This window comes from Rhinatrema bivittatum, chromosome 1, assembly GCF_901001135.1.
Source record: "Rhinatrema bivittatum chromosome 1, aRhiBiv1.1, whole genome shotgun sequence".
In the NCBI taxonomy this organism is placed as follows: domain Eukaryota; kingdom Metazoa; phylum Chordata; class Amphibia; order Gymnophiona; family Rhinatrematidae; genus Rhinatrema; species Rhinatrema bivittatum.
In genome coordinates this window covers 204,102,117-204,120,249 of record NC_042615.1, presented here as the reverse complement: position 1 = coordinate 204,120,249, position 18,133 = coordinate 204,102,117, and the positions used below count along the sequence as shown (strand labels likewise).

Here is an 18,133-nt window from a genome sequence, read left to right as displayed (position 1 = left end):
CCGTGAGCGGGAGATCGCTCCCGGGACCCCCGCTGGACCACCGGGGAATTTCGGCAAGTTTTGGGGGGGGTCTGGAGGGTGGGGGGTTGCAATGAAGTAAGTTTGTAGGGTTGGGATGGGTTTCGGCGTTTCGTTTTTTTCTTTACAACCCCCGTTTGCCCCCCCTCCGGTTTGCCCCCCCCCCCCGCCAGGGACTTTCGGTAAGTCTTGGGGGGGTCGGGCACGTCTTTGGTTGGAACCGCGCGTCCACTTGAAAGCTAGGGCTTATGTTTGGAGTAGGGCTTATATTCCAAGCTCTACTCCAAAAATCCTGAAAAATCAAGCTAGGGCTTATTTTCAGGGTGGGGTTTATCATCGGAGAAACACGGTATGTATGTTACCATATTGCACAATATACACTGTTTAACACGCGTTATAGCCCTATCGCAGCTTGATAAATTTCCCCCAGATATTGTGGGTATCATCAGGAAACATTAGCATATTTTAGCTTGGCATAGTGTTTGTAAAAAAATGCCTTGCTTTGTGTTTAGTAGGGGTAAAAGCATCAAGGAATATGTCACCCGGGTGGTTTTTTCTTACCATAGGGCAACAACAGCATCAAGGCAATTTTCTATATGGGTCTAGTAATCATTATGCTCAAATTATAACAGGCCTAATATGGATGACTCCACACAATGGGAGAAATATACAATTCAACAATCATACAGATTGTTCAGTATCTTGCATGCCATAGAATGCCCATGTAGATTAGTGTATGTTGGATGCACAAGAATAGTTAGGATGCGACTCAATGAACACTTAAGTTGCTTGTTCACATAAAAATTGAATGCACCAATGATATTGTAACAACATTAGTTCTCTGATTTGAGGTGGTTAATGATAGACCATGTATACAGTGGCGTAGCCACGGGTGGGCCTGGGTGGGCAGTTTCCCACCCAATTTGGACCCAGGCCCACCCAACCAGAAGAGGCCGCTGACCCAGCTGCTCCCTACCCAAGCGAAATAGGTCCTCTGCCCGGGCTTAAAATGCTGATAGCCTGGGCGCAATGCAGCAGGACAGCTGGAGTCAGTGGCCCCGGCATGCCCTCTTCTTCCCGTGGCCCGGAAGAGGAAGTGGTGAGCAGTGGGTGCGTGTGCGGGAAGAAGAGACCTTGCTAGTGTGGGCAGCATCGGCCAGAAGAAAAGAAGAGAGGCGCGGCCTTGAAGGATGAGCAGCGTGGCTTGGAGAAAAACGAGGAACAACGTCAACCCCCGCGGCCGATGGGACTCCTTTCTCCGTGAGGGCTAAAAGTGAAGGAGGTTGGCGCTGCCTTTAGGGATGGACGTGGATGAGGCTGCTGCTGCCGCTAGTTAGTGGGGGGGGAGATCGTGTGTGTGTGAGAGAGCATGTATGAATGATTGAGAACCTGTGTATGTGAAAGAGAATATGTGTGTGATTGAAAGCTGGTTTAGGTGAGGGAGCATGTGAGTATGTGAATGAGAGTCTGTGTATGAGAGAAAAAGACAGCATGTATGTGTGTGATTGAAAGCCTGTGTGAGTGTGTAAGCGTGAAAAGATAGACAGCATGTGTGTAAATGTGTAATTAAGAGCCTATGTAAGTGAGAGAAAAAGCATGTGTATATGTGAGCAATTGAGAGCCTGTGTGTGAGAGAGGAGAAAGTTGCAAGCAAACCATCTCTCCTCCTGCTAACTCAAAACAATTTCAGGGCACCTGGATATCAAATGTTCTCAGGTATACAGAGCAAAAAAGTTTTGTATCCTTATTTTTCATTAAGGGTCTTTGTGTCTGCTATTTTGAAATATTTTATTCGTATCTAGACATTTTTTATATGATTTTTTAATTATTGGATAATTCCATTCATCAGCTGTTTTGAAATCTGTTCTTTTTGTTAGTATGGTTTTACTGCTACTGATTTTATATTTCTTGATTTGTTTTATAAGGACTGGTGATGTTTCTTTTTTTCCTTTGTTATACTGCATACAGAGACTGTGGCTTGTTGCTGTTTCCAATTCAGTTTTTGTCTGCATGTTTCTAGTTAAGCGTTTTGGTCTCTCTATTCTTTGTGATTCAGGTGAGGTTTTCTGCTGGCATGTAGTTTCTGTGTAGGGCTCTATTGCAGCCTGACTTGGTCCATTTTCTTAATAGGAGATGTATTGGTGTCTTAAGGCCTGATGTAATATTTTCAGTGTTGCCTTTTCTTAGGTAAGATGGTTACTGTTTAAGTGCTGTAAATTGGTACTGTTTTGGTGTGGGATGTTTAGTATTTATGCAATTTCTGTTCAGACAGAATATGTATCTTTTCCTTGTGTCATTCTTAACAATAAAAATAATACTGGACCTTTATTTTTTATTTCCGCTGTGAATTGTAATGAGCAATGTGTCACACGTGAGCATGGTCTGTCAGGTGTATCACAATGGGAAAAGGGTTGAGAACCACTGCATTAAAGAGTCAACGTGGACAGGAAGGGGCCAGACAGGTCTCTGTGGGATTCCATCCCCACGGTGGCAGAAGTAGGACTTTGGCTGTGTCTAATGAAAAAGCCCTATGTGTGTGTGTGTGGGTGAGAATGGGAGCTGGGGGGGGGGGGGAAGGGAAATGAGAGAGTGAGGGCTTGTGTGTTAGGGAGTCTGTGAGAGAAAGTGTGTGTGTGTTTGAGGGAAGAAAGGAAGAAGACAGTAGGAGAAGAGACACTGAAAAGGAATTAGGAAATGAGTGACAAGGTAAAAATGGGAAAAAGAGACCAGGACTAACTAAGTACAAAGATCAGACAACAAAAATAAATAAATAAATAAATAAATAAATTTGGGATTTTAGCAATTGGACAATGCCATCTTTGGGAATGTGTATTTCTTATATTTTTTTAATTTGGCTCTTTCTTCAGTATTCCACTGTTCAGAGTAGTTTCTCGGGCTTTCTATTTTGGTTTTGTCTGTGTGTTTCTCTTTCTAATTTGTAGTCTCTTATTTCTATACTAGCCATTAAGCCCGTAACGGGCTACATTTAAAAAAAGTTTCGGTCCATTTCCTTCCCACTCCCTCCCTCTCACCTCCCTCATCTAGTCTCCCTCCCTCTAGTCTCCCTCCCTCTCTCCTTCCCCCCTCCCCTCAGCTCACTCTCTCCTCCCCTCACTCACTCCCCCTCTCTCAATCCCCTCCCCTTTCAGCTCATCCACAACCGGCAGATGGGGGGTGTCCCTCCCTCCCTTGCGCGCGTTGCTGCCGCTACTGCTCCTCCTGCTCCCGCTCGTTGCCGCCGCCGCTCCTGCTCCTAACGACCCAGCGCCATTTCTTTTTTCGGGCACGCTCCGTTCTGACCGACGTGCTGCCCGCGCATGCGCGGTAGAGTTGCTCTCTACTGCGCATTTGCGGCACGTCGGTCAAGCTTCATTTATCTAGTAGATTAGGTAAGGGTCGGTCTCTGTTTTGCCTATGTGTGTGACTGAAGTGCAGTATTTCTGCTAGCATGTAGTTTCTCTGTAGTAGTCCAGCTTGTTCTGTTACTCTGATAGGTGATGTATTAATGTTCTAGGGTCTGGTCTAGTATTTGCATTGCTGCTTTTTCATAAGGTTGCTGTTATTTGAATCCTGAGAGTCAGTGCTGTGACTGTATGGTATGGCAAGGTTCTAGATGTCTCTTTGCAGGAGTTTGTATTACTTCACAAAATAGCAATTGGAGGGTTATTTTCTGAGGTGACACCAGAATTTGAATATTCTTTTTTTCATGTTTACATAAGAACATGCCATACTGGGTCAGACCAAGGGTCCATCAAGCCCTGCATCCTGTCTCCAACAGTGGCCAAACCAGGCCATAAGAACCTGGCAAGTTCCCAAAAACTAAGTCTATCCCATGTTGCTGCTGCTAGTAATAGCAGTGGATATTTTCTGTCAGCTTAATTAATAGCAGGTAATGGACTTCTCCTCCAAGAACTTATCCAATCCTTTTTTAAGCCCAGCTACACTAACTGCACTAACCACATCCTCTGGCAACAAATTCCAGAGTTTAATTGTGCATTGAGTGAAAAAGAACTTTCTCCGATTAGTTTTAAATGTGCCACATGCTAACTTCATGGAGTGCCCCCTAGTCCTTCTATTATCCGAAAGAGTAAATAACCGATTCACTTTTACTTGTTCTAGACCTCTCGTGATTTTAAACATCTGTCATATATCCCCCTCCACCCCCCTCAGCCATCTCCTCTCCAAGCTGAACAGTCCTACTCTCTTTAGTCTTTTCTCACAAGTGAATTGTCCTAGCTCTGCTCTGCACCTGTTTTGCCTCAGGGATCTGTATTGGGACCCTTACTGTTCAATATATTTATAAATGATCTGGAAAGAAATACGACGAGTGAGATAATCAAATTTGCAGATGACACAAAATTGTGCAGAGTAGTTAAATCACAAGCAGATTGTGATAAATTGCAGGAAGACCTTGTGAGACTGGAAAATTGGGCATCCAAATGGCAGATGAAATTTAATGTGGATAAGTGCAAGGTGATGCATATAGGGAAAAATAACCCATGCTATAATTACACGATGTTGGGTTCCATATTAGGTACTACAACCCAAGAAAGAGATCTAGGTGTCATAGTGGATAACACATTGAAATCGTCGGTTCAGTGTGCTGCGGCAGTCAAAAAAGCAAACAGAATGTTGGGAATTATTAGAAAAGGAATGATGAATAAAACGGAAAATGTCATAATGCCTCTGTATCGCTCCATGGTGAGACCGCACCTTGAATACTGTGTACAATTCTGGTCGCCGCATCTCAAAAAAGATATAATTGCGATGGAGAAGGTACAGAGAAGGGCTACCAAAATGATAAGGGGAATGGAACAACTCCCCTATGAGGAAAGACTAAAGAGGTTAGGACTTTTCAGCTTGGAGAAGAGACGACTGAGGGGGGATATGATAGAGGTGTTTAAAATCATGAGAGGTCTAGAACGGGTAGATGTGAATCGGTTATTTACTCTTTCGGATAGTAGAAGGACTAGGGGACACTCCATGAAGTTAGCATGGGGCACATTTAAAACTAATCAGAGAAAGTTCTTTTTTACTCAACGCACAATTAAACTCTGGAATTTGTTGCCAGAGAATGTGGTTCGTGCAGTTAGTATAGCTGTGTTTAAAAAAGGATTGGATAAGTTCTTGGAGGAGAAGTCCATTACCTGCTATTAAGTTCACTTAGAAAATAGCCACTGCCATTAGCAATGGTTACATGGAATAGACTTAGTTTTTGGGTACTTGCCAGGTTCTTATGGCCTGGATTGGCCACTGTTGGAAACAGGATGCTGGGCTTGATGGACCCTTGGTCTGACCCAGTATGGCATTTTCTTATGTTCTTCTGTTAAATGCTGTTTTATTGTAGTTATGATTTCTGGCTTTCTGCAAAGAGGATTCAAGAAACAATACATACATTTTTGTTTTATTACATGATTGGATCTGATTGTTTTCTTTGCTTTTTACATGATATACTTGTGCATTTATCAACTACAATAAATATAAAATTAATTAATACAGATTAATAAGGAATTTTTAATGCTGGTAAGTGCTGGAAATAATTGAGGTAAAATATTTTAAAGTTTCATGCATGATGCATAATGACTGTTGCAAACTACTTAGCAAGCCATTGTAGCGTGCAGTATATGGCATAATTTATCAATAAGAATACAACTAGTAGGTCTCATACCTGTATGCCTACAGCCCACCCATGTTAACCTTGTGACCACCCAAAAAATCAATTCTGGCTTCGCCTCTGCATACAATTGCCTCATGACAAAGTGCTATCAGAGAGGTGATTTTGAACCAGCAAGAGCAATTTTGGACAGGTTGAATACTACACAACCAGAGGTCAAATGGTACTCATTAATAAAATAGCTGTATTTTTAAATCATGTATAGAATTTAGTAATATCTTTTAATCAGTCAGCCTATTAGAATATGCCACATGCAGTTTGAGGATTGGAGGATTGAGTTATTTATTTAGTTACACAAACATATTCCACACAATCCTAAGAATATAGCTCAGGGTAGATCACAAATCACATTCATAAAAAATAATACAATAAAATATGATATAATATAAATCACATCCAAAAATGCATAGAGAGAAAACTCCAGCTAATGTCCTTCAACTTCAAGTTCTATAACACAACCAGCTCATTTAACTGTTCGTTGTAAATATTTTAAATGCTATTAACCTTTTCTTTTTCCTTCCTCTCCCAGTTTAAGCATCCCTGTTTTTTGTAACTGTTTTCTTCCGCACTACAGTTCCAGTTTGTTTTTTCTTTCTATGCACCACTGTTTTAATGTAAACCAGCATGATGTGATTTTATCATGAATGCCGGTATATAAAAACCTTAAATAAATAATCAGTTATAAGCCTCGTTAAAATACAAAGCCTTGACCTTTCTTTCAAGTAGTTTGACAAATGTGTTAAGACCATATGTTGCTGTTAGGACATTACATTCTTCTGTGTCACAAATGCTCACCCTACTCCCAATGAGAAATGTTAGAATCCAAACTACTTGTGTCAGGGTTTTCTCCTCTATAGGCCCAACCCTGTGGAATGCACTCCCAGGTGAGCTGTGAGAGGAACAGGGTTTGTAAGCCCTCTGGGGATAGGGAAATACCTACAGTACCTGAATGTAATCCACTTTGAAGTGCTGAAAAACGTGTGAAAAGCGGAATATAAATCTAGATTTAAAAAAAAAGGGGGGGGTTATATATAATGCATGTGACTGGTTAGTTTCACAGAAATGCTGTCAGCAAGTAGAGTAGTCATGTCCGTCCCGTTCTCTCTCCCCCCCCCCCCCAACACACGTCTACAGTTCCAAAACATGGACCAGGTCAGGAAGATTTTTCTTACAAAAAGCTGGGGATTTTGCATTTGAAAATTTGGATTGTTTTATTTGCAAGTTAAAAATAACAAAAAATAAGACTGTATGAATGATATACATAAGGACCAATGATTATACATCAGGTGCAAGAATGATTTGACATGAGCTCAAATTCTGTTGGTGATCCTATTGGCCATATATATGAAGGTCCTAATATTTACACCCTTGGTAATATTGGATAGTAGGGATGTGAATCTGGTGATCGATCGTCTTAACGATCGATTTTGGCTGGGGGGGAGGGAAATCTGATCGTCATGGTTTTTGGTTTTTTTTTTAAATCGGGAGAGGGCGGGAACACCGGCACCCTAAAACCCACCCCGACCCTTTAAAATATATCCCCTACCCTCCCGAAGCCCCCCAAAATGTTTTAAATTACCTGGGGTCCAGTGGGGGGGGGGGGTCCCGGAGCGATCCTCCGCTCTCGGGCCACGGCTGCGTTAAAAGAAGTGGCGCCGGTGGCCCTTTGCCCTTACCATATGACAGGGCAAAGGTAGCGCCGGCGCCATTTTGGTTCCTGTCACCCGACGTCACGAGTGCAGGAGATCGCTCCCGGACCCCCGCTGGACCCCCAGGGACTTTTGGCCAGCTTGGGGGGGCCTCCTGACCCCCACAAGACTTGCCAAAAGTCCAACGGGGGTCCAGGAGCGACCTCCTGCACGCGGGCCGTATTGCCAATATTCAAAATGGCGCCGGCGCTACTTTTGCCCTCACGGCTTTATAAGCCAGTCACTCTAGCATTCTGTCTTATGGGCTGAGTTTTAGTATCTTATGTGTACTTTTTTTTTTTTTTAACTTTTTATGACATGTACTTTTTTAAATTTACCTTTCTTTTGACCATTGGGTACATAACCAATTGGCTATACAATAAAAGTTAACTTGCATTACAGGTGATATTAAATTTTAATTTAAAAAAATGCTGTTTTTTAACATCTGCATTCTTCAAGTTAAGTTTTGTAATAGTACTGAAATGCATCCTTTCCATTCAGGATTTCCATGCTGTAGTTCAAGCCTTTGTTATAATCTCGAGACACTATTGCAAATAGTTGCATGAGGGTCTCCTTACTTGCCCTATCAGAGCATTACAGTTTCTGTAAAAGTTAGTCACTCAGCTTATTTTGCTTGTGGTTTTACAGATAAATTGTTTTTCCAATTCTCAGTTACACTGGCATCCTATAACATAGATTACCTTGAAAGTTTTAGCATTAGCATTTATGATTGTTATAAGAGAGAGTCCACAGGACCTGAACACATTTTTGCATGAATATATCAGCAGGATCTCCTTGCATTCTAATAAAGATAAGCGCCTTCTGAAAATTCCCTCATTGAGGGAGGCTAAGTTACAGATTACACACCATCACCAACACTTTCCACCAGCTCTCAGAGGTGCCTATGTCTACCTCTGTTTAGAGCCATGCATTCTAACTTGCCTGTCTTCTTTTTTTTTAGATTTTTGTTTTTCATATAGACATCTAAATGTATATATTTTTTTTAAATTCATTTTCACAATCCACTTATTAGCAGTTGTTTTTGGGTAATATCAGCTCTGTCCACATCCTCTCAGTCCTTGTCTTTTTTTTTTTTTTACACTGTCTGTTGGAAACAGGATGCTGGGCTTGATGGACCCTTGGTCTGACCCAGTATGGCATGTTCTTATGTTCTTACTTTTTATAATGCTACTGGATGTATTAATGCTGCTTCAGTGATGGGTCAGACCTTAGGGAATGTCTTGCCACTTCACTTTTGAGAGATTTCAAATTATAAGCTATTTTGAAAAGTTTATATCTTACCTTTTTGACAGACCTTTGCTTATATCTTCTATTTAATATTATTTATTTAAAATGATTTATGTCCTGCTTCTTACTATGTCGCAGGCTGGCTGATTTGGTTATAGCCCTGAGGGAGGCATGAGCAGGTAGGTCAGGCATAGGGTCTTCACCTGACCATCCACTGTGCCTTGAGTGGGGGATACAGGTTCTGGTAGCTGGTGGGAGTTCGGTAGTAGGTCTTTGGAGGGAAGTACACAGAGTCAGAAGCTGGGGAACAGGGAGTGGACCAGCAGGAGTGGGAGGATAGGGAAACACAGTGCAACGTAGGACCATAAAGAGTGGACAAACAACAAAAAAAAACAAAACAGGGCAGGTTTACAGGTCAAGGACCATACAGGTGAGCTAGAGGCCTAGGCAAAGCGAAAAGAGGCGCCAGGAGCAGAATGGCCACTGAGAGACCTACAAAGAACAGAAGTGCTACTGGGAGACCAACAAGGAACAGAAATGCTGCTCAAAGGCCCACAGGCAACAACAGCACAGGAAAGAAAGCAGAGTTGTTTACTTGTAACAGGTATTCGCCAAGCACAAAAGGATGTTAGTCCTCACACATGGCTGACATTATCAGATGGAGCCCAGCCAGAAAAACAACGTTTCTAGAATTTTTAGTCTCATTGAGCATGCATTATATCTGTGTCCATGTAAGGTCCCATTCAGTTTTACAATATAGAATTCAAAGATGAAAAATAAACGATAAGAAACACACCTATTGGAAACAACTGTGCAGGGTGGTGGGCAGGATTCGTGAGGACTAAAATCTTGCTGTCCCCAGAGAACACTTGATACAGATAAACAACTCTGCTTTCGCTGAGGACAAGCAGGATGGTAGTCCTCACACAGGGCACAACAGGTTTTGTTGGTAATAGGGGCAAGGGGGCAGCGTGAACACAAAAACAGGCCCTAGGCAGGAAGAGAGCTTGGTTCTACATCTGAAACAAGCTCCGAAGGCCAGACGGGCCAAACCTACTGGCATTTTGGCCATCCTTATCCAGATGGTAATGTGATGTGAATGTGAACTCGATGCGACAGTTCTGCTGATCTCCTCCATGGGAACTGCTTGCAAGTGGCCCACCAACGCTGCCATGTCCCCCAAGATGCAGTCCCGCCTAGGCAAAACAGGAGGAGATGCAGTCTGGTAGCCAATTAAAAAGTGTCTGTTTAGCAACAGCAACACCCAACTTATTCATATCAAAAGAATAAAAAAGCTGGGTGGACTGGCTAAGGGTTCCTGTCCATTCTAGACAGAAAGCGAAGGTTCTTGTGCAGTCCAAACTGTGCAGGGCTTGTTTGCTTTGGTACGAATGGGACCTGAGAATGTTGGCAGGACAATGGACTGGTTAAGATGGAAGTCTTGTCACCGCCTTAGGCAGGAATGTAGCGTGAGTACTAAGACCACCCTGTCATGAAAAAACTTAGTACAAAGATGATAAGTCATTAAGACCTGGAGCTGACCCCGCATGCTGAAGTGTCTGCCACCAAAAGTATGACCTTCTAGCGGGCCAATACAGTAAAGTCCATGGAGTGCATGCACAGGCCACTCTCCTGTGCGCGCGATTCTGTATTTAAATGAGGCCTGGTGGTAAAAGCAGGCAAAAGGAGGCGCTAGGGACACTAGCACGTCCCTAGCGCCTCCTTTTGGACCGGAGCAGTGGCTGTCAGCGGGTTTGACAGCCGACGCTCAATTTTGCTGGCGTCTGTTCTCGGCAAAATGGAGCGTCCGGTTTTCGACCCGACAGTCATGGGACGACTTCAAATTTTTTTTTTTTACTTTTTTTACCCTTCGGTACCTCCGACTTAATATCGCCATGATATTAAGTCGGAGGGTGCACAGAAAAGCAGTTTTTACTGCTTTTCTGTGCAGTTTCCCGGTGCCTGAAGAAATTAGCTAGGCGCTAATTTCTGAAAGCAAAATGTGCGGCTTGGCTGCACATTTTGTTTTCTCAATCGCGCAGGAATGCCTTATAGGGCCATCAACATGCATTTGCATGTTGAGGGCGCTATTAGGTTCAGGGGATTGCACGCGCGTTTTCGGCCCCTTACTGAATAAGGGGTAACGGTAGTGCATCAAAAACGCGTGTCCAATGGCGGGTTGTATCAGCCTGTAGGTTAGGTACTTCAGGTCACAGGAGCGCAGCAGCTCAAAGGGAGCGTTCATCAATTAATTAATACCACACTGAGGTCCTAAGTCGCAGCGGGAGGCCTTAGGGGAGGTTTCAACTGAAGCAGGCCCCAAATGAAACATACAACTATAGGTGGTTTGTGCCAATTGCACTCAGATAAACTAACGGAATTGGTCTTCAAGCCAGCTTCCGATAGGTGTAAAAGGTAATTAAGCATTTTTTGTGTGGAGCAGAAGAAAAGATCAAGCACCTTCTGCTCATAACACATGGAATATCTCTTCCACTTCAGTCCATATGACTTCCTAGAGGAAAGCTTTCTAGAAGCCACCAGTACCTGAGACATCTTCTGAGAGATTGAGCAATTGCAATATTAATCTCTCAACATCCAGGCTGTGAGCGACAGAGCCTGGAGGTTGGGATTCCACATCCTGCCTCAAGCCTGTTTGATGAGATCTGGGGAAATCCCCAGACTGATTGTTTTCCGAATGGATAACTCCCGCAGGACTGGAAACCAGATCTGTTTCGGCCAATAAGGAGCTATGAAAATCATAGTCCCTTTATCTTCATAAAGCTTCAATAGAGTCTTCGCTACTAATGAGGCTGGAGGATATGTGTACAGAGCAGCTTTTAAACTAGAGCAAGGGGGAAAGACGTCAAGTCACTCAGCAAGGCATGGTTTGGAGAAATGTATCCTTGAAGGATACTAATGGAACAGGAGAGTTAGGGCATCCCAATAGAGAGGTTCTATTAAAAACAAACATAGTCCATGTGCCTATATGTAAAAATCACCGAAGCTAATGATTTCCAAATTATCTCTAAGAACTGAAAAGCGGGATGTTAATACAGACAAAAAACACACTTTGAAATGTCTGCAAGCCAAAGCCAGAAGTCTAGGAAGTAAGATGGGAGAGATAGTGTATAGCAGCAAATGATGAGATTGACATAATTGGCATCACAGAGACTTGGTGGAAGGAGGACAGTGCTATATCAGGGTACAAATTATATTGCAATGATAGGGAGGATCAACTTGGTGGGAGAGTAGCACTTTATGTCCGGGAGTCTATAGAGTCCAACAGGATAAAGAATCATACAAGTTACTAAATGCTCAGCAGAATCCATATGGGTAGAAATCCCATGTGTGTTGGGTAAGAGTATAGTGATAGGAGTATACCATCCACCTGGACAAAATGGTCAGACAGATGATGAAATGCTAGGAGAAATCAGGGAAGCTAACCAATTTGGCAGTGCAGTAATAATGGGAGAGTTCAATTACCTAGTCCAAAAGAAGAAGGAGCAGAAACCTTGCACGTAAGCAAGTATCACAGTACACTGGTGCAGGATAATAAGTCTTTAATCACCACAAATTCTATGGTAGTTGTAGGCAGTTCCAATAATGAAAGATCTCAATGCTAATAATGGCAACTCCAAAACGTTCACAATGACAACGTTTAAATTGATCCCCCGACACGGTCCCGTGTTTCGCCAGGCTGCGTCGGGGGGGACCAAGGGTATATTTAAATCTAAGATATAAAAACAAATATCATTGTCATTGTGAACGTTTTGGAGTTGCCATTATTAGCATTGAGATCTTTCATTATTGGAACTGCCTACAACTGCCATAGAATTTGTGGTGATTAAAGACTTATTATCCTGCACCAGTGTACTGTGAGAGTTCAATTACCCCAATATTGACTGGGAAAATGTTACATCAGGACTTGCTAGAGATAAAGTTCCTGGATGTAATAAATGACTGCTTCATGGATCAGTTGGTTCAGGAACCAACAAGAGAGGGAGCTATTTTAGATTTAATTCTTAGTGGAATGCAGGATTTGGTGAGAGAGGTAACTGTGGTTGGGCCACTTGGCAACAGTGATCATAACATGATCAATTTAAACTATTAACTGGAAGGAGAACAATAAGTAATTCTGCAGCTCTAACACTAAACTTTCAAAAGGGAAACTTTGATAAAATGAGGAAAATAGTTAGAAAAGAACTGAAAGGTGCAGCTGCAAAGGTTAAAATTGTTCAACGGGCATAGACATTGTTTAAAAATACAATCCTAGAGGCGCAGTCCATATGTGTTCCACACATTAAGAAAGGTGGAAGGAAGGCAAAACGATTACAGTCATGGTTAAAAGATGAGGTGAAAGAGGCTATTTTAGGCAAAAAAAATCCTTTAAAAATTGGAAGAAGGATCCATCTGAAGAAAATAGGATAAAACAATAAGCATTGTCAAGTTAAGTGTAAAACACTGATAAGACATGCGAAGAGAAAATTTGAAATGAAGTTGGCCATAGAGGCAAAAACTCATAATAAAAACTTTAAAAAATATATCCGAAGCAAGAAACCTGCGAGGGAGGCGGTTGGACCATTAGATGATGGAGGGGTTAAAGGGGCTCCTGGGGAGATAAGGCCATTGCAGAAAGACTAAATGAATTCTTTGCTTCCGTGTTTACTAATGAGGATGTTGGGGAGATACCAGTTCCGGAGATGGTTTTCAAGGGTATTGAGTCAGACAAACTGAACGAAATCACTGTGAACCTGGATGATGTAGTAGGCTAGATTGACAAACTAAAGAGTAGCAAATCACCTGGACCAGATGGTATGCATCCTAGGGTACTGAAGGAACTAAAAAAATCAAATTTCTGATCTATTAGTTAAAATTTGTAATCTATCATTAAAATCATCCATTGTATCTGAAGACTGGAGGGTGGCCAGTATAACCCCAATATTTAAAAAAGGCTCAAGGGGCGATCCAGGTAACTATAGACCAGTGAGCCTGACTTCAGTGCTGGGAAAAATAGTGGAAACTATTCTCAAGATCAAAATCGTAGAGCATATAGAAAGACATGGTTTTATGGAACACAGTCAACATGGATTTACGCAAGGGAAGGCTTGCCTAACAAATCTGCTTCATTTTTTTGAAGGGGTTAATAAACATGTGGATAAAGGTGAACCGGTAGATGTAGTGTATTTGGATTTTCAGAAGGCGTTTGACTAAGTCTCTCATGAGAGGCTTTTAAGAAAACTAAAAAGTCATGGGATGGGAGGCGATGTTCTTTCGTGGATTACAAACTGGTTAAAAGGCAGGAAATAGAGAAAAAGGTCAATTTTCTCAGTGGGAAAGGGTAAACAGTGGAGTGCCTCAGGGATCTGTACTTGGACTGGTGCTTTTCAATGTATATATAAATGATCTGGAAAGGAATACGAGTGAGGTTATCAAATTTGCAGATGATACAAAATTATTCAGTTGATGTCCCTTTGTCAAGGCAGGAAGGTTTTGGCCTCAGCCGTGTCTAGCAGGGCTCCAGTAAAATCCAATTGAGGTGATGGGCTGAGATGGGACTTGGGGTAACTGATGAACCCTAATGTATCCAACAGTCGGCTGGTTGGATGCATGGACCCGGTGGCCCCTGCCCAAGAAGTATTCTTGACCAGCCAATTGTCCAGAGTTGGGAACACAGTCACAGTCTGCAAAGGTGTGCCGCCACCATGACCAGGCATTTCGTAAAAGCATGTAGGGCTGATGCAAGCCCATACAGCAGCACACGAAATTGGAAGTGCTGTTTTCCCACTACATTCGAAGATACTTCCGGTGACTTGGGAAGATCTCAATGTAACGTCCTTCAGATCGAGGGCATTTTGCAAGTAGGGGATCAAAATGCCATGGGAGAACATCTTGAACTTTTCTTTTCTGATGAATTTGTTCAATACTCCAAGTCTAGGAAGGGACGGAGTCCTCCAGTTTATTTGGTATCAGGAGGTATAATTCTCCCCCCTCTTTGTCCTGGTAGAATGGGTTTGACTGTTCTGGCCATTAGGAAGGAGGAGAGCTCCCTTATTAGTACCACCTGATGTGCTGCTGGGTCCTAAAATGGGCTCGGTGGCAATTTGTTGGGGCATCCAATAGGTTCAATTGGTACCCATGGTGGACGAACCCACTGATCTAAGGTTACACTACCACACTGGTTTGTGAAGAACTGCAGTCTGCCCCTGACTGGCAGCTCCCATCACTCCAAATAAGGGTGAGTGGGCTACACTACCTACAATCCAGTCAAAACCCTGTCTCTGGAGCTGAGGCACCAGCTGAGGTTTTGGGATTCTTTGCTGACTGACACGACCATGAGAGCTCTGGTGTTGATGACAGGAGTGAGAAGACAAATGATAGTACCTCTTTGGGTAGATGGATTTCCTCGGCCTTGATCTTGCTGACCTATATTGAGGACAGGTCCAGACTGCTGGTGGAGAGCTGAGGAGTCGCATGGTGGTCCTAGATCTGAACCACTGTGTCCTTTAACTTATCTCCAAAGAGATTTTCTCCAGTGCACGGCCCGTTAGTCACTCCTGCACCTCTAGTCTGAGATCCATGCAAGTCTGTAGGTGCCGAATCTGGCTGTAGAGACTCTTTATGGTGTTTCAAAAACATCATAGGTTGAGTGGACCTTGCGTTTTCCGCACTCCATGCCCTTATGCACCAGCGACAGGAGTGTATCTTGCTGCTGCTGAGGCAGTTGTTCGGCAACATCCTGCACACCTGCTTCTAGATGTCCCATGTATAGTGGCTCATATACAGAGCTGGTAGACAGCTATGCAAGCAAAAAGAGCCCCATTGTAACACCTTCCTCCCAAGAGCATCCATCCCTCTGTGATCCTTCCCCAGGGTGCCGAGGAATGAGTCCAAAAATGCTTGGCCTTCTTGAGAGCAGATTTGATTACCATCAATTGGAAGGGCAGCTGACATTTGTTGAATCTGAAAGCCTTCTGGATAAGATAAACTGCATTTACCTTCTTGTTCATGGTGGGGAGGGGGGGGGGCACTGTGTGTGTGTGTTTGGGGGGGGGGGGGAGTTTCCACATCCTCAAAAGTAACTCCACAAGGATTTTGTGTACTGGGACTACAACCATCTCCTTGGGAGACTCCACAAACTGGAGGATATCTAGCATTTTGTGCCTGGTATCCTTCTTCAGTTATTAAGTGAAAGGGGATTGCTTCTGCCATCAACCTGACAAACCCTGTGAGAAGGAGAACCTCTGGTGGGAACTTCCTTTGCTCCTCTGGAGATGGATCTGAGGGGAGACCCCAATGAGTCATTCCCCCCCCCCCCCCAAGGGTTCATAGGTACCCTCAATCACACTGTCATCGATAGGGCATAGGGCCCTAGGCGCTTGGCCTTTATCCTCAGTGCAGCCACCGACAGAACTAGATGGGGGGGCTTCCTCCTAAGAGAAACTGGCGGGGACAAGATTGGCAGGGGGAGGCAGCCGTGCCCCACAGGGCATCAATGCTGTCCTGGGAACAGGCGCCAGCTGGGGAGGTAAAATGCCAATGAATGCATGCAGGGATTCCAGCAGGTGCTCAAGGAGCAATGGTGCTATGATGCTGCGCATCGCCGTCTTGACTGCCAGTTGCATGTTTCTTCAGTTTCTCCTCAAACATCACCAAAGCCAATACAGGCTGGGATGGAAGAGGTATGACCAGATCTTTGCTGGAACTGAGAGGAGGATCAGTAGCTGACCTCAGGACTGATGGAGTCTATGGCACACCACTGGCATCGATGAAGAACTAGTTCTCCTTGCTGCGGGGCATCACAGCAGAAGCTGTGCATCCCCGTGCCTTGCCCCATGCATCAACAGGGACCGATGCTGATGCTTCTTCAGCTTTCCCAGTGCCGAGGTCGATGACGAGGAACCAGATATCCCCGATCTAGAGGAGCCCGACAATGGCCGGTCTCAGATGTTCCTATCCAGCCATCGGGTTCGATGGAACAGATGGCCCTGCCGATGTCCATGGCTTGGTGTCCAATGGTGCAGCTGCAAGGACCTCGATGCCAATGGCTCAGCCTTCTCTGGCCTCAAGAGGCGCTCCATCTTATCAAGCTAGATTGTATGTCCCTTTGAGTTCATTCTAGTGCACTTGCTGCAACCTCATTTAATGTCCTAAGGCAAAGGACATCTATCATGGTGGTCTGTGATAGACATAGTCCTCATGGACTGGGGGGCATCGCTTATATACCGAGGTGGACATGTTAGCACATAATAAAAGGGATGAGATTGAAATCAAATGCGTCTGCCGTCTGTGGCCGGCAGGCATCGAAAGCACCAGCTGCCCCGGGGTTATCATTGTGAAATGGAGAAATAACTTACCTGATAGTTTTGTTTTCCTTAGTGTAGACAGATGGACTCAGGACCAAAGGGTATTGTGCTCTCCTGATAGCAGATGGGAGACAGAGTCAGATTTCAAGCTGACATCACCCTATATATATACCTGTGCAGGTAGCTTAGCTCTTCTGTATTCTCCTCGAAAAGCTATTGTGGATATATGTGTGCTTAAATAACTTGATTAACTTGATTAAACTTGGACTGGTTCAACTGATTTCCAATCTGGAGACCGCCAGTGCACACAACAGATTAACACCAACACCCGGCAAACTATGGGTGTCTTATTTATTTTATTTGAAGTTTTTTATATAGTGACATTCCTTTAGTAACATCATGTCTATTTACAGTTAATGTTTCGTATCGACGCTAGAAAAACAGATTAGTGGCAGTGCTTTACAATTAATGTTCAACTTAGGAGAATGACAGTCAACAATGTTTCATAACAATGCTAAGAGAAAGCGAATAACAGAAGAATAAATGATAATGCAAACAGGGGGGGAGTTAACTAAATAAACTAGCCTTAAATGGTTAGTAACAATGATTAATTAAAGGAAACATTTATAGAGATTATTGGAAGTACTTTAGAGAACGCAGAAGAAAAGTACTAAATTTACAGAAAATCGTGTGGTGAATGCATGGGGGGGGGGGGCAAGGAAAAAAATGAGGAAAAATGCATGGCAGATTGCAGAAGTAATAAAATCTTTAAAGGAGGGAGCATTTCAAGAGAGGGAAGTCAAGGTCGTAGGGATATGAGAAGTAGCACATTGCGAAAGGGGGCTCAGAAGAGGCAGGAGAATCTGAGAAAGGAAAAGATGACGGGCTAAAAGCCGATGGACTTGAACTAGTAGTAATACATGGCTTACCCGTACTTGTTTTAGTCTCGAGGTTTGTTACCCGAGGTTCCCGGTTTCTGGGGCATATGTGGGTGGGATGCTGAGTCCATCTGTCTACACTAAGGAAAACAAAATTATCAGGTAAGTAATTTCTCCAATTCCTAGCGTGTAGCCAGATGGACTCAGGACCAATGGTATGTACAAAAACTACTCCCGGACAGGGCGGGAGGCTGCCTGTGGCCCACTTGGTATTGCCCTTGCAAAGGCTGTATCCTCCCGGGCCTGAACATTCAGGCGGTAGAA

General features: G+C 43.5%; 1 protein-coding gene across 1 annotated transcript in view; it reads left to right on the top strand.

Moving 5' to 3' along the window:
* The first annotated feature begins 246 nt into the window (after positions 1-246).
* The window catches only part of ZNF518B (zinc finger protein 518B), a 32,904-nt gene continuing 15,017 nt past the window's right edge, over positions 247-18,133 (top strand). Inside the window, exon 1 of the mRNA XM_029590907.1 lies at positions 247-367. The gene's annotated coding sequence lies outside the window, so the exon portion shown is untranslated. The remainder of the gene's footprint in view (positions 368-18,133) is intronic.